At 39.1% G+C, this 23,114-nt stretch overlaps 1 long non-coding RNA gene across 2 annotated transcripts; it reads left to right on the top strand.

The window, feature by feature from the left end:
* The first annotated feature begins 5,751 nt into the window (after nt 1–5,751).
* On the top strand, nt 5,752–21,343 carry LOC147819290 (uncharacterized). Of its 2 annotated transcripts, none has more exons than XR_015437071.1 (2): nt 5,752–5,928; nt 16,962–21,343. It is a non-coding gene; the product is annotated as an uncharacterized LOC147819290 (long non-coding RNA). The 2 variants fall into 2 exon arrangements; XR_015437072.1 differs by having other exon boundaries at nt 16,965–21,343.
* The last annotated feature ends 1,771 nt before the right edge of the window (nt 21,344–23,114 follow it).

Below are 23,114 nucleotides of genomic sequence, written 5' to 3' on the forward strand. Positions count from 1 at the left end.
TTAATTTAATTTAAGGTGCTATCTAACCTCCGCCAAGGATGTCATGTTTACACCTGTGACTGTTGTTTGTTTATTTGTCAGCAGGATTACAGAAAAAAGTGCTGAACCGATCTGCACTTCAACTTGGAGGAGGGATGGGGCCAGCTGATCCGGTTAAAGGGGCAGACACAGGAATTTTAAAAAAAAAAATTTCCTTAACATTTTGAAATCGAAATTTTTGTCAATTTGAAATCAGAAAATCAGACATATTTGTGGTATTGAGCTCTATCAGTTTATACAATTTTGTGCAGATCGAGATAATAATCCAGACATGTGTAGGACTGCTTGGCCTTGGCAAAGGTATGTGCTCTACTGAGTGCCATTCTAGATCATTATTAAGGTACTGATTGGCCACACCTGTTCTGCAGCCTTGTGTTTCACAAATAACCCAAAGCCAACTCTTTGTCTTGACTGTCACAAAAACTGAACTCATTCAGCCTCATCTTGAAATACAAGAATAAACCACTTAACTCAATTATGGGGTGTGCATAGGAGTAGTTCACAAGGGCACAGCAGAAGATTCTTCTTCTTCTAAGGAAAGGTACGTTACCTTGTTCTAAATTTTTCAGGTAATCTCTCTCCCAAGAGGCTTTTAGTCCCAATGAAATTAACTGGACACTTGACACAATGTTGTAAATTGCCCTTAACTGAGCTTTAAAAAGTGCAGCTGTTGTAAGATTCAGTATGAAGAGGCACTTGTGCTCTATTAGACCGAAACCTAACAGATTTGAGTGTCATCTCTAGCTAATAAGCTATCCACATGACAAGATTGTGACAACAACACATGGATTTGATGAATGATAATCTGTCGAAATATGAACATCAGCCTGATATATGAGGAAAGGTAGGAACCTATCGGCTGATCTGAAATTTCAAGGACACGAGAGCAAGTTTAACAAATCCCAGGTAGCAAATGATTTTGGGAAGTACAGTACATCCAGTGGAGTAGTTTTTGCCAAATCGGGATATTCAGAGTCAACAAATAACAAATAACTTACATAGACTTATGTTTTGATGCCTTTGTTAATCATCAGCCGTGTGCATTCTGATCGCACCATCTCTCCTGTCTTGCGGCTGATAGCCCTGTCTACCGAAGACTCGCTGACACTGAAAACAGGTTGTACCACCGTCTGGTTCAAAAGTAGTTTAGCTGACATTGCTAACATTGGGTACGGTAGATGAGAGTGCCGCAACAGCGAACTGAAACAGGTCATGCTGCACTCTGTTTCCATCCCAGTAGTAATTAGGGAATTTTAAGACCAGACTCCATTCGTCTGCCATGCTGCTGTGCCTCGATCTTTGCACAATGACACAGCTTTAAAAATAAGGGAAGTGATACGACAAAATGTGAGTCAACGCAGGGGTTTCTCAATGATTCAAATTACTGCGATAGAGGGGGCAGCATTAGAATATTGCCATAGCAGCTTAGTACTGACCTTTAATGGTTTGGAGTTACTAAAACACTTTAAATCTGTGGTTCCACTCGCCGGGTCATGGACCGGTACCAGGCCACAGATTATTTGCTCCCAGGCCATGAAGAAAAAAATAACATTACTCAATAATATTTATATAACTTTATTTGTGCATTAATCACCTCAAACATGGCACAGTTTTGTTTGCTTTCTGCATAACATTGAAAAACAAACGCTATATAAAACTGAGAAGAACGTCATCGGTGAGGTCATTAGTCTGCAACATAGCCTCTTGATCTGAGGTTCCTGTACTGTTGCAACTAGGTTGATGAATAAAACAAAAACCATTCAAACGTTTCACCTATTTACAGCCTAACTTTAATTTGGGCCATAAAAACACAATCCCTCCACTACAGGCTGTTTTCCTAAACATTGCCATTTTATAAACTGTGCAAAAGAGGTTGATGAGCTCTGTTTTAAATGACCACTTCAACACTACTGTCACTTTGTAACTGAGAATGAATAAAACATAATTGTGAATATGATGCTGAGTATGTGAGAATGTTGTGTAATGCTATAATGTAGTATCAAACAACACAGAAGTGGTTTTAAAACCGTTTGACACCACGGGTATTCTAGTTAATAACCTGATTCTCTTCAGCTGGAGTACATCACTTATGATGCATTTTGGCCTTTACGTAACTCTCGGCTAAATTTAGTTCAAAACAAAACGACTTCAAACGCTGCCACAGAAGCACAAGATTTTAGTTCGTCATGTCGGTCATGTGCAGAAGTAGTGCAGTAAAGCAGCAACAAGTTGAGAGGAAACAGGGCGCACACAGTGCATTTACTCCTAACTATTCAGTTTTTTTGAATCCTATTTTTTCTCAGGAACTCACAGATAATCCTTTTGGCATCAATGCTGTATTTCTGTGAGTGCTAATAAGCTCCCAAGACAACCCCTGAGGCTGTTTTATTTCAAATGCAATGAGAGAATTACGCTATTAGTTCAGGTTTTACAACAAGTGTGTCACCCCCAGAGTAACAGCCACCCGTCAGTCATATTTTGTGGGATGGGCTCAGTCATGGCAGCACAAAGCAACAGAGAAAGACACACGGAAAGGGCACGAGAAGCAGCGACGGGATCCCTTTCCTTCCTTTGAGGGGAGTGACATTTGGAACAAAGAGGCCAGTTATGTGAGCAGTTCTTTCTGGGACAGGCAGACTGACACAGGCCAAATACTCCCAGCCCGCCAAATCAACCACCCACATAGGGTGGGGTCACTTTGGGATGACTCATTCATACACACACAGGGAAACAGGAACACACACACACACATACACACACACACACACACACACACACACACACACACACACACACACACACACACAAAGTATATGCTGTTCATACTCCAAACTTTCTTAAAAACATCAGTTCTGTAAGGCAAAGAAGTACAACTATGCAAAAGTGCAAGGAACTGTTTAATGGAAACGTCAAAGGAAATAAATATCTCACACTCACACATTGCTCCCAGCACTCGGCTTTGTCTGCAGCACAGGTGAAAGTGTTTCTGGTGGGATTGCCTGTCTGGCTGTCTTTCTCTTGTCACTGATAGTGTGTGTGCGTAGGTGGCCTTTGTTTTCACTTGCCATCTGGGCAACATGCCAGACCAAATAAGACTTTTTGTAGTTTTTTTCTCCTTTGTGAGATAGGACTTCATGTGGCTCCGTGGAAAGGCTTTTTCAATATTTCAGCATCTATTTAGTCACAGTGAATTATGCCGGCAGACAAATAAACACCATTTACTACCGTTTGTGTGGCTTTGGTATCACTGATGGTGGTCAGCTCAACTACCAGCGGCAGCTTCTGCATCTTTCCCTGGAACATGGTTCTATAAGTGGGACATGATGAGATTTGACGTATAAGTTGCTGCCGCTCGCTGAGCTGCTAATGTTAATTTGATAACTTCGATAGGGCTGACTGTTACCTAGCAACATAATATTTGGCCATACATAGAAACTAATGGACAAACATCACCCAGCTTGGCCACCTTCCAAACACCACCTCTGGTTTCGATGGCCATTTTTATGAATGATTACTCCTAAAATGTTGCAAGTATGAACTTTGCCATAATTGAGTTGTTAACATAAGCCAGAGGAACTCCCTGGAAAGGAAATATTAAATAGTTGAGGAAAGGAGTTGTTTGTTTTCACACCTTAGCTACAAAGTCATCAATCTTGAGTCTTTCTTATGTGGCCAGAAAAAGTCTAGTTATTCTTCTTAAAGTACAGACAGGAATTTTTTTAACATTTGTGTTTTTACTTTGATTTAACACCTATAAAAGATATTTTTTTTAAGAGCTTTTAGTGCTGAGCTTTACTGAGACTTTTAGTTTAGCTTATCTGACATCATATCCATCCATGCCTTATGATTTATTTCCATATCAGCGACGCAAAGCTAAGATGTATTTTTAGAACAACTCCATATATTTAATCTGTTCAATATGTTATCATCAATAAAATTAAACATCACAAAATAAATTTATGAAAACAAAATACATACAAATTTCAGTTAAGATGATAAGCTTGCATCTCCATTTTTCCCATTTGCTGTAATTGTATTTATCTATAATGAGGTGGTTACTTATTATTTTAATGTGCAATGGTAATTTATTGCAGTTCCCTGCAGTAAAGTAACAAGTATCCACGTTGATATTAGACCCCATCAAATACAGATCAGCAAAATTAGCTTTAGTCTGCTGTAGTGTCCCAAACCCCATGAATGTGGTCTTTGAGATAGTCTGGTGATATATTCTATATTTTTCTTATTGTCTGTGTCATCAAAGCCTGATATCCTTTATTTCCCTGTCCCATAGACCTCCACTGCTCCACTGTCTATGAGCCACAACACTGCACCAGGTGACATGTTCCTTCATTACTATGAATACTGTAGTTTATTTTGAGTTAATTTCACATACATTTTTCATTCCCTGCTGCTGTAAATCCTCCAGATATGTATCAATATGCTGCTGAAAAGAGTTCCCAATAAATTTCTTTACTAAAACTTTCTCATGTTTTAGCAATGTTTGCTGAAAACCACAGTGCAATTATTCATTCTTTTAAAACACAAAACTATATATTTGTGACTCGTTTTTACATTTTCAGTAGGAACACATGGGCTGGGCTGCCAAGGACAGAGAAGGGAAGTTGGGAGTACTGGGAAACAAAGTAACATACTTTAGTTTTGGTCTTTTCATGGGATTTGGTGACAGTTACAAAAGTATACAATATTGCCTGCCTTATCCTTTAAAGGAAAATATTTAGAGTCCCTTGGCATGGGTTGGTTCATGGATTCAATCAACTTTTTGAGGAAAATTATGGGTCCGTTTGAGTTTTGACGATGTTAATCCATAGCTGTGAAACTCACTGAGATCTAAAAGGTGTAACGTGGCACTGACACTGCCAGGAATAGGAGTCCGATTCCCGCCAGGCCACACTTTGCACTCATTGCTTTGTAAAACCCCCTCAGATGAAAGCTGCCACCAAAGGGCCTTATGTTATAATAAAGTGAGATCAAATAAACGGCAGGGGCAGAAGAATTGCTCTGGGATTGCACATGTTTGGTTAACGCCAAACAGATGTAGTCATACTGTATGATTACTGCAATATAGCATGGATTGTATACCCACTCAGACAGGAAAGAGATGGCAGCTGTTAGCCATCAGCGTGGAGGCGCAGGCAGCCCCAAACTATAGGCCGCAGCCGTGCCTACTCAAACACACATGAACGTATGCACATGTTCACAAATATACACGGCGTGCAGCCGGATGTGCAGACGCAGAGGAGCGTGTGGAGGCACGAACACACACAAACACATTCACAAACTAATCCCTTTTATCTGGGTAATCTGATGTTTAACGTCATGGCCCACCGTACGCCTACCGCCATCTTAAAAAGTACAGCGCTCCTGCCAAATAACATAAACATCCTGAAATGACCGCTGCTCTGCGTCATAATTTTCTTTTCATGACAGAGCCCGCTGCCTGGTTATTTCAAGGCTCTGGATGACCCTGAAACCAGAAGTTTCCTCACTCCCCCTCTGTTGTTATTTAAGGAAAACTTCAGTGTTTCCCTTTCTGCTCCCTCTCTCTCTCTCCCCCTCTCTCTCTCTCTCACTGGGTGTGGTTTTCAAGAGCCAAACTTGTGTGAATGATGTGGACTCTATAGTCATAGCTTTGACTCAGTCCACACCCTTCAGCTAAAAGAGGAGTTTGGAAGAGGTGGAGCAAAGCAACGCTCGGAGCACAGTTTGAGCTTGGACTTGAGCTCGGAGGCTTTTGTAGGCAACATGTTCGTACGCTGTGACCTGTGTCGTCTTTGTGCCGCACTGTGACTTTTGGATCTCTTGAGTTTGAGTGTGTAGAGGCATCAGTGGGTTTTTTTCTTTTTTTTCTTTTTGTCTCCACTAAAAGACGTGAGTATGAGAACAATTTCTGCTTCACTAAAGTTTCAGAGGTGAGTGAAGTTTGCAGGTGGTGGCAGTTGGAAAGGTGAAAATGAAAGAGTCGAGGGAGTTTGGACATTTATGACACGTTTTGGGGAGTTGTGCTTTTTTAAAATTCTCTTGATATGTACTTTATTTAGAGGAATAGTTTCAAAAAGTTTCCACAGTGGCATTAAAGAAGTGTGAGACTGTCTCTTGCAACTTTCTTCTGAATCTAAACTATATGTAATTACGAATGTTTTATCCCAAGATTTCCAAAAATGAATTCATTCAGTGGTGATTCATTGTTTTACAACCTTTATATGTTTGCATATTTATAGATATATTAAGTTATTTTGTTTGTCGGTTGCTAATTTGATCAGGAAATACATCCATGTGACATGACATGTGCATGTGTGGGATTGAGACTTGATTTTGCATCACAGAAATGAAAACTTGATCAGACAAGGAGAGAAAAATTTGTATCAAAAATTGTAAATATCACCGTCTTCCACTTCTAAACTTACTTTGTCGTCATACTGCTTAAATCCGAGTTCTGATATGGACTCGTACGATATGAACCCGTACGACTAAGGCCCATTTCGATGTCAGTGACTACAGTAGATGAGTAAATATTAATCAGATCTGCGGTGTACGTGGCGGGCTTCAGGATGTTCGACTCTCCGTTTCAATGCCGCTAAATTTCTTCTGGCGAGAATTTCATATGAAAAGCTTTTGTATTTAGACTCATGATACTTTTGCATACTTTTTACCTTTTTTTTTTTTATCTTTTATTTTTTGCCCAAACTCATCATCTGTACTGATGGGAGTATAATTGGCTTCTCCATTCATCGTTTCTTGGGCCTTCCTCAGCTCTCCTCGTCAACAAATAGCATTATTTTTCTCCAAAACTAGGATTCACTTTTTTAATCAAGCTTCATATCACCGGAGGTCTGTCATGTTTAACTGTAACTTTAACTGGGGGAATATGTTTTTTCAGAGAGGATTTGGTTAATTCAGATAAGCATGTGAGTAGAAATCAGAATAGGAAACTTAGACCATGTGGCTTCTCTGCTCAACTCTTTCTTTCTCACTGTCTTCCTTCCTCCCTCCATACGTTACAAGTTGGCACAGACCAAGGAAGTAGCCAGTCTTTTCCACCTGACATCACTTTGCAATTACACACACACACACACACACACACACACAATGGTCTCCCCCCGATTCACTGCTTGCCCATTTGGCTTTACAAGTCTATCTGGGTTTCCTCAGCGAGCAGTAAAAATTAAACTGATACTGTCCAGAAAAGTGGAGAAAACACACCAAACTTTGACTGAAAAAAAAAAACACACCTGCCTCAGCCTATATGTCGGGGGCAATGTGTGGAGACAGTCCAGAGTTGGTTCAACAAAATGAAGCCCTGAACAAAGGACAGACAGGAGCAGCAGCATGTCATCATGACAAATTGCTGCTGACATGAAAATACGTTGTAACATGAAGTCTGTATTCAAGGTATCTGCAGCTCCCTTGATGTGACTTAGCCTTTTTAGCAACGTGTGTCATATTTCACACATATCATATAAACATATTTTATATTATATGTTAAAAGCACGAAATGTCCTTTTTTATATTTTTACGGCAGTCAGGAGTTTTTGCTTCATCGTGGAATATAAATGTTAAATAAACTAAAATTTCAAATTTTTCAACTTCACTTCTTTTTGGCTGGTATAACAATACACAACATGACACTTTTTTTTGTTTTTAATTGCATTTCTATCTAGGAGAAACAGAAAATACTTGGATTTCATGACATTTGTCTGCAGCGTACTGTTGTTTAAAACTGCTTTACATCAGCTTTGGAGCTAATAAAACACGACACATCAGTGGAGGTGTACTGAGACAGTGTCCAGACCTTGCTGATTGAATTGTATTGAGCCTGGTATTCATTGTACACAGAGGAAACTGACAGGGAAATTCTCCTAAATCAAATACGTCATGAGACTGCTCAAAAGAATATGGAAATAATCTCACTTTTAGACAAAAAGCCATTGTCGATTTTCATAACTGGAGATCAGTTTTTGTATTCAGATAGGTCACTCAGTGCTCAGTATTTTGTATTATAGTATATTTTAATCTGTCATATCCTATTAAACATAATATAAAAAGCCTTTAAAAACGTATAATTTATCACTAAAATAACTGGCAATAACAGTTTTAATGATTCTAAAAATCTGAAATAATTTAAATTAAAAACAGCATCCTGAAGAAATTTGATTCAGGACAAAAAAAGAGGCACATCTACGTCAGAAAGGTGCTCTGAGGACAAGTCAGGGAAGGAAGATATGGAGAGTGAGGAAGACAACTGAGACTGACACAGACAGGGAGAGATGACAGAGAGGAAACCAGAGAGAAAGAGTCAGAGATCCAAGGCTCAAAGCAAAGCAGAGAAAACTAAATTGAGGAAAAACAAAGATGAAAGGCTAATTCTAGGCGGCGGTGGAGTGTTGGACGAGTGTGAGAGGATTTGTTCTCCTCAGTCTTGTTTACAGGAAGTTCTTTTAAAGTTCCACAGATGGCTGCATTCACAGAAAGGCTTTTTATTACATTTTTCCGAGCCCCATAAACTCCCTATACCTTCATTTATGTGTGGGAAAGTATGATTGCTGTTGCTGCTGCTGCTGCTACTGCTGCTGCTGTTTGGCTCAAGGTTGGTCTCATCCTGATCTTTTTGTCAAAGTGGATCACACACTTGCTACAGGTTGACTGCCGAGAGTCATGACCCTCGGAATTAATTATGTGTTTGGCAGTGTCTGGAAATGTAGTGTGTGTGTGTGTGTGTGTGTGTGTGTGTGTTTAGTTTTGTAAAGGTCAGGGCTTTTAACAATGAAAAAAGGAAAAAACAATTAGGTCTTCTGACCGACGGCACACACTTTGCCACATACAGCAAACACACAACCAATGAATATGTCTGATAATGTGTTTCAGCTCGAGTTCATGGCGATCATTCTGGGTACAACTGTATGATGCAATTGTTTATGTCTAACATGTCCAAATACTTTTAAACACGCCTGAGTGCGCTAAATCAAGCATGTGACATCCTTTCATAATAAATTTAGAAATATAAATTATACAAATTAAGTCAAAACAAAATTATTAATGTTCGTGTTCAAGCGTAATAATTTCAACTCTTATGATCAGACGGGGAAAAAAAAAAAGTTTCTGACAAAACTGGCAAGCTGGAAGATGTCATTTTAGTCCTTTATATGGAATATCATTACCACTGACATATTTATTTATTTATTGATTGAGAGAAAATGAATCGTCGATAGTTTTTCTAATTGTGCCAGACATTCAAGGAATGTTGGGTTTAATATTTGCTGGTTAAAGTGTCTCAGACATGAGGATTTACTGCTGTTCTCTCTTAAAGATCATTGTAAGTTGAATATTTTTGGGTTTTGGACATTTTTCACAATTTCACAATTTTATAGACTAAACAATTAATTTATAAATTGAATATTATGGAAATGGGTTAAAAACACAGATTAATCATTACTGAAAATGACAGTTATTGTAGCATTAATTAATACATAAAAAAAATATATATATATGTACATATAATATATATTAAGTGTGAAACCAGCCTGATGAAGGGCCTCATAGTTAAACGGTCTGTTTCCAAACACCCAAAGCATTAATTTGCTCTTCCAGTCTGGGCTTGATCCAAGACTTTGAGTCCACAGAGGGACCCTCAAAAAGCTGGAAAAGGCATATGTTACCCTGGTCCCATGTTAAGTTAAGGACTCCTTAAGGACTGTTTTGCCTCCAGATTTGCTGAGACGTGGGTCTGCAAGACATTTAGTGGCCAACGAGTTTCTACAGAAGTGATTTGACTGCAGTGGCCAAACCTCAACCAAATTATTTTTGTTGTTGATTTATTTCACAGGCAAATGTGAACCTTCCCAATCCTATGTTTTGTAATCAGGTTTAATTTTAGGCTTTTTACGCATGTGTTGACAATTGAGGCTTTATCTGGAAAAAGATATATGTTCCAGGTTATGTTTGGACGTTTGAAGGCTTAAAACCTTAAATCGTGTGCCAGCGGAGCTGTGGAACGTGCATCTAATTATGAAATCATTATGTTCCAGTTGGAGAATAAACATCATGAAATACTATTCAACTTTTGATTTAAATAACTAATAATAAGCATGGGGAAGAAAAAAATACACATTTGTTCCTATGAAACAAAAGATCAAAGAAAGTTTTAGAGCAGTTTATTCTACTGAAAAACTCTGTGATGAGAGTCATTGCTTTGTCAGTGTTTGTCAGATGGTTATAAATGAACTATTGTGAAAAGACAAAAAACCCTGCATTGTATAATAAGTGAAAGAGGACATATCAAACATGACAGAAACCAACTATGGGCTGTCTGCTGTTTCATGTCTCAACCAGCCGTACTTCTACAGTTGCCAGGGGGTGCATGGAATGATTGTTGAATAGCACTGCTAAATAGATAGAAATTACAATTTCATTTGTAGTAGTTAAGTTAGCTTTAGTTAATAAGGTTAGTTAGAAATAATGGATTCATAAATAGTTTGTTAAAAGTAAGGGATAAACTTTATATCAGCTAAAAGTAATGGAGGGATGGTAAACCTAGACAGGTAAAAGTCAATGAAAAACAGCTGAAACACTTGGCTAAGAAAATGGATAAGCTCTTAAAAGAGAGAGATAAAAATAATGGATAAATAGTTAAAAGAGAGTAGTTCGAATTGACAGTTAAAAGTAATTGACAAACAGTAAAAGTAATGGACGAATGGTATAAGTATGCAACTAAATGCAATTCATAAACTGTTGAAATACTGTATTGGCCCGGTTATACAATGACCCTGATTATAAGCTGACTCCCCATTTCCAACAGCTTCTTGTGAAAAACGCTTTTTGGGGACAGAAGACACTTTCACATGAGTCCTGCTGGGAGAGTCTACCCAAAGATCCCATTCATCCAAGCAGAGGAGAGGCCTCTTCACTGAAGCCTTTTCTGTGACATAAGTGAAACATGGAGTACAGTAATATGAAAAAAAAAAAAAATCACATTTGTGCAGCTTGTCTATCTGTCACAGACTCACACTCTCTCCTGTTAGGCTCTTGGAATCGGTCAGAATCATTTTCCTCGGCAGCTCGTGTTTTACATTTGTGATTCGTCTTTTTTTGACATCTGTAATTCTTGGTCGTTGTGAGATTGATAGATTTTCTCTTCAGTTCAGTTCTGCAGTGAAGATGTCAGGAGATGCTATGAACTCGTTTTCATGTTAGTTAGTTATAGTGGACTTACAAAATACCTTTAGGGGCTGAATAACTCAGAAAGACTGAAAAAAAAGAACAGGAAACACCCACAAGCAAAGCAACACTAAGGCAGAGCAAAGCAACCCATAAATCAACACTCTTTGTACGAGCCTGTCGAATTTAAGATGACCCACACCGTTTAACCCCAAATTTCCAAAAAAGGACAACTTTGTATTTGGGCTAATACGGTAGTGAGCTAAAAGTAATGGATAAGTGGTTACAACAGTTAAACATAATTGATGAATAGTTGAAACAGCTCATAATTCAAAAGAACATGTTTGGTGATGTCGATGAAGTTCATCTTCCGCTGATTTGCAGAGTAGCCACAAAAAATGTTCTGGTTATTGTTTCGCTTCATTTTACTAAAAAGTCCTGGCTAGTCCTTAAAACACTGCATGCTTTTCACAGGTCCTAAAAGTAGCTACAGGCTATCTGAAGTTAAATCCCTCCCGTCTCTAAAGCTCTTCTGTTGAGTCCTGTTAAAAATCTCACTGTCTGCTCATACGTCATGTCTTCTCGCTCTGACTCCCCCCTATTCCCTCTTCCTGTGTCTGCCTCTCTTTCTCCTGTCCCCTCTTCCCGCCTTGGGCACAAAGCCAAGTGTAACGGCAGCTCAGGAAACCCTCCTATAGATTCACGATAATGCAGTGCCTCCTTTGTCCACACTGACATGGACACTGTGGCGCCACCACTTGTGGCTCTGGATTGAAGCCGCCTTGAGATGTTGACAACAGATCGACTTACAGAGTTCTGATCCAAACCTTTGAACATTATGAGCAAAGTTTTTTTTTTAAGTGCAAGTGACTGAACAGGTCAAACTAGGACAAACCAACCATGTGCAAGCCCCAGACAGACCCTGGCCAATCATGTGTGCCCTTGGCCCAGTCCCAAAAAAAGTGTCTAGCCAAAATACAGCACAGCTGAGGCTGTTAAAATCACGGGGTAATCACAAGAGAAGGACCCTGGCTGGTAGCTCTCCAGAGAGTAAAAAGACAGCCAGTGAGGCCTCCCATACATGAGACCAATCTACGCGTTGAGTGTCGGGTTAATGCATTCCCTGATTGAAGGGGTGGCTGCTGATGTTTGGAATGGATGTGCTTTAAGGCCAGTCATTGCAGTGCTCTGGTTCAAACATACTTTTCTACCTGATGAAAGGGTGGCGAGTGAAAACAATTTTCTGCAGACTTTTAACTGTCATTCTAAAGAACATGCCAGCACTTGTGCATAGAGGGATTCAGTTATTATTTTCTACTGATATAGCCCAGCAGACGAGCTTCAGACGAGGTGCTGCTGCAAATGACACATTTTGAAAACACTCGGTGTGGTGAAAAACATTTTGGGTGCAAGGGCTGCTGGTGGTTGCTAAGGATTACCTTTTCTCCATATAACTTGTCTCAGAAAAATTCTTGTCATGAGGGCCCCCGCTTAAGCTTTGAAGGCTGATCGGTGATTAATTAACTGATTAAACAAAACTCAGGGTCCTGAGATGAAGGTTAAACATTTGTAAGACCCTAATTTGGGGCTCATTTGTCTGTTTCTTACATCTTTTATGCCTTTCATAAAAATAAAAAAAACATTGTCGTGTTGGGATGGGCAGCATTCACCCCTTCAGTCTTAGTTGTGGCATGAAGAATGAAGGATGGAAAATGAGAGAGAACAGAAAACAACACAGTGTGTGGAGGGCATTAGTCATGTACGTACTTCCTGCTGTTATTGAGTAGTTCAGGCGGTCTGGAGCTTGGCCAGGCCAATTGTTGCTCATTTAGCTGTCAAAAAGGCCATAGCCAAGAGGCAGCCACAGGCGAGGAGTGAACAAGTTTCATACTGGTTGAAATGTAAGACTTTATTTTGATGTTGTCATGTGAGTGAGTGTGTTTGGGGACATGTGATCAGCCCTTTGAGGTTAAAATCGGAGGTAATTTGGATTTTTTTCCCTCCTAACTTCAAATTGCTGCGTGTCACTTTAGGTGTGTCCAAAAAATCCTGCAGATGGAACTACCAGCTCAACAATCCCTATGTGCAGGTTTGTCACTCGTGCCATCATTAACGCAGTGCAGTAGTACTGCATTAGTGCACATCACTATCCAAAAATACAACTCTAGGCTGGCAGTTAACAGATGGAGAAAGTGCGAGGGAGATGGAAACATAGATGGAGACAGGCAAACAGCACCGAGCTATTGAGTTACTGTGACTGGCTGTCAAAGCTGAGCCCAGAAGCAAGAGAAGCTATTACTGTCAGCCAGCTCTGAAGAACTACTGCTCCACTGACATGTCAAGAGCACACATCAAGATGCCTGAAGCAATTAAACCCATAATAGTGACATATTATCACCTGTAACATTAATATCATTTTTTTAAATATTCATTTTTCTCGCTGTCTGACAAATGTACATCTGATATTTGCTCTGGTTTGAAGGAAATATCTGGCTTTTTATCATGTACATGCTCCACTATATTAGCAAGTAGGTAGTTGCTAACTTTGTGTGCATACTGACTGATGCTGAGCTTTTTCTCTGAAAACAGCTGCCTGCTGCATCTAGAATTCATAATTATGAGACTAGTGTGGCTGAACCAAAACAGTAAAGCTGCGAGCAGGAAAAAACAAAACAATGAGCTGAAAGACACAAAAATGCCAAGAGGAGCTGCAGAGTCTGGTTTGTTCATGTTAAAGGGTTTGGCACTATGTGTGACTCTTTTCACACAAATGGTAATTTGATCCATAGTTAATAAAAACATATTGATTATAACATCTTAAAGGCTTGATAGTTGTTCTTTGCTTTCTTTACTAGTTTGTCTTTTTCCATGCTTAAGTGTGATACAATTTTCAGTTTTACTGCAGGTTTGAAATGAACAAACCAAATTCAGATTAGATTAAAGTTACTTTAATTCTTTATATTGTCATTTCCCCCCTTTTTAATGTTGGAAGAGAAAGCCAAACAGTGGGATGAGAGGTGGTTAAGTTCCCCTGTCCCCTGATCAAAGCATGAGTGTCGCTGAACACTGCACATAAATATTAATGACTTGGGCTTTTCGGAGTATAAACAGCCCAAGACACACAGTAATAACAACAATATAATAAAGTTTATTTTATTATTTGCAGGGGTGTTGCCATTATTTACGAATTTACCAAGTCCATAGGGGTGTGTGTGTGTGTGTGTGTGTGTGTGTGTGGAACCTTCAGCAGAATCAAATAGACCACTTCCCACCACCCACATTGCTCTCCACATAGATTAAAGCAAACTCTCTCTCAGTTTGAATGAATCTGCATTAGCAGTTCCAAGAGTTCTGACCAGCAGCAGCAGCAGCGGAAACATTTAACTGAGAATATCAGTGTCAGGGTGAGAGGAAGCCCGCTGTTTACTCTGGACTGGTCACTCATATTTCCTGTTCTTTCACTGTGTTGAGATAAATATTTGCAAAGGCCAGCCACGTGCACCCCTTTACTCCTGTTTCTGTGGTTGTCATCTTACTTTAGACTCAACTTTAATCAAGCAATGAAGACAGTCTGTTTCAAAAGCTGCTTCAAAGGACAAAGAACTGCTTGCTTAAGTGTGCCTAATCGTGTCATACTGAATAATGGATGCCTTTTTGCCTATTTGATGTTGCTGCTGAACTGCATGAGCTCCTCCAGGGCACTCCCTTTTTCTTTTTTCCTCCACTCTTTACCAGCTCACTTGAGCGTTACGTGAAAGGAAGCTTGTGGTGACAAACCAAGGAACACCACATGTAGTTTTATTCGGCACTGTAAAAAAAAAAGAGGGACCTTTACTTTCAATTGTAGCTACAGGCTGCAAGTAGTCACTTAAAAAAGTCAAGAAATTGCAGAATATTATTTATCACTGTAGATTATATAGTAACAGTTGCCTATAAGGCACCTCAGGCACATAAAACCATCCAGTCTATCAAAATAATCATTTCATGTAGCAAGGAGATGACTCAAAGACACTGTTATAAAAACAGTGTAGTACAAACCACTGAACATCTAATACGTCAGGTTTTAAACCTGCAGGCCTCTGAAGGGAACAGATGTATGCACAAGCATGAATGATTACTCACACACAATCTCACAAACACTCGTCGAAACACCTGCCCTCGTGACTTCAGTCAATGACAGCCTATAGAACAGAGCTGTTAAAATACAGTTCTGTTTGTCCAGGTGCATCAGTGAAAGAAAATCCATGCGTGGTGTGAGGGGTGTGCATGTGTTAGCATTTAAAAGTGTGTGTGTGTGTGTATGTGTGTGTGTGTGTGTGTGTTTCCCATAATTACATAGTGATGAATGTGCTCTGCCTCGCTGATGTGTGCTCTGATAGACACCTGCAGCCCCCCCTCTTCCTCTCTCTGTCCTCCCCTGCAACCTTCGCTCACCATAACAAACATTTTTATTTCTACTCATTTTCTGTGTTTCTGCTTGCAGCTTTCCCACTGCCCTCCCTCTGCTCCCTCCCCTCCTCCTACTCCTCCTCCGTGTCTCCATCTTCCCAAACAGGATACTGAATGGTTGGTTTAGCTGGAGGGATTCCTGGCAGAGTGATTTGGTTGTGATGTAATGTAAATCACATTGCCAGGGATTTCCAACCAGCTACAGCTGAAACCCACGCTAGTCTCCTACACCTGACGGCTGCTCTGCAATGCCCACATTAGCAGAAGTCACTGCCCTAAATCTTTTTCTAAATGTTTAATGACAAATCCCTTGCAAAAATTAATTCAGCCTCATAATCTCCTTATGTTTTAAAGCAACAGTTAAACACTGTGCGAAATATTCTAATTTGCTTTCTTGCCGAGAGTTAGATGAGAAGATTAATAGCACTCGCATGACTGCATGGTAAATATGAAGCTGACGCCAGCATCTGTTCAGCTTATTTTAGCAGGGGGGGACTGGAAACGGGGAAACAACTAGCTGGATTATATGTCATTTATTTATCCATACAAAACACTACATACAAAACATACACTTTTTGTGTGTATTAAACAAGACATCACATGTTAATTAGAGCCGGGCTAGCTGTTTCTTCCTCTTTGTGCTAAGCTAAGCTAGCCTGCTGCTGACTGTAGCTTCATATTTCCCCATCTCTTGGCAATAAGGCGAATAAGCATGTTTCCCAAAATGCTGAACTCCTGTGTTAGTATTCATGTCTACTGTTGCTCAGCATCTACATTAGAAAACGTACAAACAGAAGAGGATAACCAGTGCACTTCAGTATGTGTTTGTCCAGAGTTTTGTGGAGGCGCAGGACTTAGCTCGCTCCGTGAACAGTTCAGTGAAAGCCTGTGTTCACAGTGGCTAAGTTCCGCTCCTCACAAGCCTTTCCAGCTTTTAACTCCCACTGTTATAACAGCTGTAAGACGTCAACATGGAATCAAAGGCGTTTATGAAAAGTGCTGCTACAACACACTATTTCAAGGAAGTGACCATAGTAGCTAGTGTTGGGTTTTTTCTGGTTCATCTTCCCACCACTCCCAATAATGACAAGTGTTTTGCTGTATATCCACACAGACATACTGATTGTGTATAACTGACATACTATAGAAGACTAACAATGGTCCCTATAACAAACCGTTCATGTCACATTAACGAGCATCATACATCTCTGTTATGTTGGATAGCACAAAAGCTTCAAAGACTTTCAGGAATGCACTTGCATTCTTCTTCTCTGACCATCCCTTTTATCTTTTCTTGACAGCAGATGGACGAAAAACAACATTATTTGGTACATCCACAGAGAAGACGAACATGAGGACCCTGAAAAAATGAGAGATGGGTAAGAGAAGCGGGTAGGAGGGAGGAGGCAGGGACGGCTTACTCATACAGGAAGGAAGTACAGGAAATGTCCCATCGGGAAAACAAGTAGCAATGTAATTGTGAACCCTGAGCTCATTTACTGTCTGGGTGGTCATGAAGGGGAAGCACTGATTGTATGTGTGTGTGTGTGTGTGTGTGTGTGTGTGTGTGTGTGTGTGTGTATATATAAATGTGCAGACACTCATGTATTTAGGAAAAAAATACTTTTGTAAATGGGGCTTGACCACACAGTGCTGCTAACATTGCACTGCACACTGGATAACATCATTTTGGCACAGTATTCATTTATGTGGAGATTAATCTTTCAGTTGATAATGTCTCCATGGCACTAATCCTGTTTACCTAAGCAGTGTCATCAGAAAATATGTTCCAACCAGGTTGCTTAGATAATCGCATGGCAGTTACTAACCATCTCTACAATTTGGCTCAGTTTTCAGTCACTATGGCCCCAAACTGTGAAAATCCTTCACTGACAATTTCAAGGCTGGAATCCCTATCAGAATATATCAAAATCAAGAATACAATCTGTTTTGTCTGGCTTTGAATTACATCTCTATTATGTTCCCTTCGCCATTCCCATGTTATTTTATTTCTGTATTGATTACATAACATTGCTGTGGTGTATGTATACAGTATATATAGTATATTGTAAATTGTTATTGTTGTTGCCTTTTTATGTTTTCCTGGACATGAACTGACGTGAGACTGCGTTTAATAGTTCCCATGTCTACCTGTTGACAGTTTGTTGACAGTTCTGTGGATTATCTGGAGTAATGTGAACACTGTTTCTGGGAAGAGATGTTGCCATTTTTCATTTTATTTCTTAATGCAAGAGAAGCAGAAATCTCAGAGATAACTCAAAAGCTGAGCACATTTTAATCTTTAATCTACATAGTCTGATACTACAGACACGGGTGTGGAAATGTCTTTTGTAATTGGGTGAACCAACACTATAACCTAAAAAAGGCACCTTATTTTGAATTAATTGTACCAGAAACAATAGCTGAATAATTTTCATAAAATGAGTAAAATGATAGGTGTTCTCTGTTGAGGTAAGAGTGCAACACGTATCAGTATTATGTCTCTAAGTTAATGTCCAGACTTCCTGTGGCAGTGTACCTGTTGTTTGCTTCCCCTTGTGGTGATACCAGGTTGGTGCAGGTGCCTGGGCTCAACCTCCTGTGCCTACTGAGCTGATTACAGTTAGATGTTAAACAAGTACTGGCTCAGTTCAGCAGGAACCGGAGTTAGGCCCTTTAGAAACAGCGGCGGATCGCCATTCAACTGGAATGGATCTTCTGCCCAATTAAAATAACACACTCTGTAAAAACAATAATCTGTATGTGTAATCAGTGTTCGCCGTGTACATGTGTACCAATATAGCTAGCACTGTGTAAGTGTTTTCTCTTACTGAGGTCTGAATTATTTCTTTACTATGCCAAAAGGCCATTACACTTTTTTCCACAAAGCCTCTTCAAGGCCAATCTCCAAGTAACAGCCAAAGTGTAATCATCCTTAATCAGAGCTGAGGAAGCACAGAACTCACATAAACGTACCCACACATCCTCTCTAAATTTAAAGCTCTCACTGTAAAGCTCGTGATGGAGGAAATCTGCTTCTGTTGGTTTGGTATTACTAAAAGATCACAGGACCAGAGTTTTTCCAGTTGTGTTCTCCACATCGTGCTGCGCAAAGGTTCCAGGAAGACTCCTATGGGTGTCATTTAAGCAATGCAGCGTGTTTCAATAATTGTTTGACATACCTTCATTCAGTTTCTTTTGGCGTTTTGAGCAATATACATCAGACTTCCCCTTGAACAAGTAATATAATTGAGAGTATTAAATGAAGGTTAAGACTACTCAGAAAACTGACAAGGAGATTGTTGCAGATGAGTTACGTTCATGAAGAAGTCCTTAAACATTACTACTGTTTGTTTACTCATAACCAGTCGTGGAAAGTAACTTCTTCTTTTGATATTTTAGGTATATTTTGCTTCTGGAAAAGTTTCTGACTGCAGTGCTTTTTCTTGTAATTAAGTATTTTTGCATTGTTGTACTGCTACTTTTATGCAAGTAAAGGACCTGAACACTTCTTCCACCGCTGCTTATAACTCACACTCCAATCTCAAAATGTGCAGATGTATGATAAAAGATCACAGTGCATCCTAGGTAAGATTTGCCGCTTACGTGTGCATCATTGATCATCCACTCCTTCAGGGGGTTAACCTAAGTGAAATCCGATTTTAGAGTATTTGAATATAATTTTTGTTGGTGAGGGAGATTCCTTCAGGGGGAAGTGTTGAGAGGAAGTCAGTGAGGCTTTGTACTTGAACACACACACACATGCGTGGGGTTACTTCTGCTGAGAACAAGGACAAAGCAGTTGAACTAAACATAGAAAACACTGACTAAGAGCAGAGACTACATGCAACATTTGCTGGGAGCAGCAGTCAGAGACCAGATCCCTTTTTTTCCCCAGATATACTGTAGGCTACATATTTTCTCAGTACTCTTTGATGGTCTCATTATACCTGGGGATATCTAATAATTTGTGTGATATATGGAAGACATTCAGACATGATTTTAGCGTCCTATGATGCATTTCTGAAATTCAAATTCTTTCACAGTGCCAAGTATATACTTACTGGCTTTCAATTGATTTTCAATTTCTGTCATTTCTGTCACATTAGAGGTAGACATCATCATGTCATTACAGTAGATATGCCAGGTGGGGGTTACTTTTCAGCTGAAAACATAATTATTCTAGAGCTGAAACAATTAGGTGACTTATACAATTAATAGGCAACAATACTGATAATTGATGAATTGTTGTAGTTCATTTTTAAGCAAAGATGCTTGATGTTTGCTCAGTCTACTACAATAGTTAACTGAATATCATGGATTTTGTACCACTGGCAGTACAAAAGAAAACATTTAAATATGTTAACTTCATTATTTTATAGATATGTGAAAGGTGTGCTTCAGTTTGTGTAATCCGTCCTCTTTCCAGGTGTTCATGGTGGAGAGGAGGTTCTGTGGCTCAGGTCCTATGTGTTGACAGGACCCAAAAGTCTACATCCTCATGGATAATTTTCTTCATATATATATATATATATATATATATATATATATATATATATATATATATTATTAATTTTGTCACCCTGACTGTCTGTACTGTAAATCTACTATGAGCTCTATTCTGTATACACAACATTTATTGCATATCTGTCCATTCTGGAAGAGGGATCCCTCCTCAGTTTCTCCTCCTGGGGTTTCTTCCATTTCTCTTTCCCTGCTAAGAGGATTTTGGGGGGGTTATATTGACATTTCATAGACGAAACAATCACTGAATCAAAAATTGATAAAGAATGTGTTTGTGAGCTGCAGTGCTAAATTATTTAATGTCAACTCTATCGATATGTAACCTATGTATGTATGCTGTTTAATAGACTCAAAAACATAAATGAATGAAAACTTGAGCTTTTGAAAAGGAAATATGCCACTTTTTTACTGTTACTGCTGTTGCTGCTTAATGAGAAAAGTGTGGCTGATCCAACAAGCCTGCCAAGGTGCTGAGAGCAGTAATTGCACACACACACTCTTTCACTGTCAGACTGTGTTTTTGAAAGTTACTTTTCACTTCTTATCAGCTTTTTTTTATATAAGTGTTTCCCTCTGAACATGTAAAAAGCCAAATCTGGAAGATTAAGTTCAGCCATTGACATTCAGCCAGACATTGCAAAAAATATGTATATACATATATATATATTCAGTGATTGGTGCTACAGTTCATTTCCATTTGAACCACATCTAATCTACTCCCAAAATTGCTTCAGTCTTATATAAATAGGATATTTTTGGCTGGATTAGTCTCTGCCATCTTCACACCTCCATTGTCTGCTGCAGTCATTTAATAACCAGTCCTTGTGATGACTAAATTCAGTATTGCATCAAGTTTGCTATACAAAAACCCCAAAGCATTGTTCCAGCCTGGACTACTGAGATACTGAGATCTGATTTTTTTTTTTTTTAATGAATTAATATGTAAGAGCTTCTTATATCTAGCACTTAGCAGTAGACACTGCATCTCCTTCAATGAATCCTGAACTGTAGCCTTTTGCTTAGACAAAGATTTCATTCATCAATATGCTGTATAATGTATTAGAGGAAATAAATATGTGTATAAATCAGTATCTATGAGTTTTGTGATGGTGGAAACACGATAAAAATGACATTAAAGAAATCTGATGTGTGTTTGAAAGCTGTTATGTTCCTGGTGTTTTGTCTTTCCTGCAAAACATGCGGATGAGAGATTTTAGCTCCTCATCCTCATTCCTTTTCTCTGTCTTGATTCTGCAGCTATGAGTCATGTACCTGTACCTTTGCTTGTCATGTGGCCTGTTGTATCAGCACACGAACGCTCCAAGTCAATTTGCACATGTACACATTTATAAACACACCTGCATCCACTCATAATAGCACTCTTACATAACCCTTGGTTTTTCCACAGGTAGCCTATACCCACTCCCACGAGCAGAGAACAGCGCTGCACCAAGACTATTCATGCCAGCTACACTTTTTTTCTACATATTGCAAGTTAGACAGTAAAAAACACAGCTGTAACATTATACTGAAGGAGAAGCCAGTTCGCGTGACAACAGATAATCTTCCCTTTCGAAGAGAAACCACAGCAACAGCTGTGTGTGTGTCTATGTGTGACTGTGTGTGTGTGTGTCTGTGTATGTGTGTCTGTGTATCTGTGTGTGTGTGTGTGTGCGTGTGTGTGTTGAGTGCAATCAGTGTTCAATATGAAAATAAATCATTTGTTAGGCTTGTTTGTGACAGCCTTAAACCCAAACCCAGCGTAAAATTTCAAATTTCGATAATTCGAGTAGACACACACACATTTCCAGGCATAACACTTTACTGGTGTAACTCAGCAACCATTTCACACGTGATTAAAATAGGCCAAAAAAACATCAAAATATATAACATGATGTAACTGTTTTTAAATTTAACAAATATGGATTAGGACAAACCTGATAAATCTGAGGCTTTTTGGTTTGGATTGAAATCTTTAACAATATAATCTGTCACATATGAAAAGGGTCCAAATTTAGTATTTAATGTGAGACTGAAGAAGTTGTAAACAGCTGATTTGGACTTGAATCTGTTTTATTTGGATATTTGAGGCATTTTGAAACCCTTTTATGAATGTTCTCTTAGTCAGCCAGGGTGAGGGATGAGATGAACAAAATACAGACTGAGGCAATTTAAGGCTGTTTAATTGGTTCCAGTGTGCAAAGTACATTTCACAAAACTCAGAGGCAGATTATGGCTGTGTTCTTCTTAGCTCTGACAGCTGGGTGCAATGGATTTGACCTTTGCATGTTTAACATGGTTGGTTATAAAGCTGATATTTTAGAATTCAAGCTCATTTACAAGCAGCTATTTAAATATAGGACTTTATTACAAAGGTGGTGTTTGATATACTGTAATGGTCCAAATAATAAAGTATGTTCTTCTGTAAATTATGTTTGAAAAAGTGGGGCTCACATTATAGATTAGATATTCACAACAGTAAATGAGCATTAGTCACTACACTACAGACTGATCCTGTTACAATGGATGTTGCATTATGAGTTGTTTGTAGTCTTACCGTTGCAGAGATAGTATTTATTCAACTCTATTCAACTTTTATTGTGTGACTTATGATTTTGTCAGCCTTAAAAGTGGGTACTGTTTAACTGAGAAGAGTTCATGACAGGTCATGTAGTGTGTTACCAATCACGGAGGAAATAAATTCACAATTATCGAAAATGAATAGAAGAGTCTCCTGCCAGCCATAATTATTCATCTGTCAAGCAGACGAACATACCGGTGTCACGGTATCATGACAAGGAGCCCAGAAAGGCTGTCTGAGAAAATATTTCCAACCACTCCAAAGAGCACAGAGAGCATTTAGGCCCAGAGCCCCCAATCCACTCTCCACACACTCGCAATCCAGGTTTAGAATCATATATAAATTCTCA

The sequence above is a fragment of the Seriola lalandi genome, unplaced genomic scaffold (assembly GCF_002814215.2).
Source record: "Seriola lalandi dorsalis isolate HSWRI2012SDOR001 ecotype SW California unplaced genomic scaffold, Sedor1 jcf7180002054126, whole genome shotgun sequence".
NCBI lineage: Eukaryota > Metazoa > Chordata > Actinopteri > Carangiformes > Carangidae > Seriola > Seriola lalandi.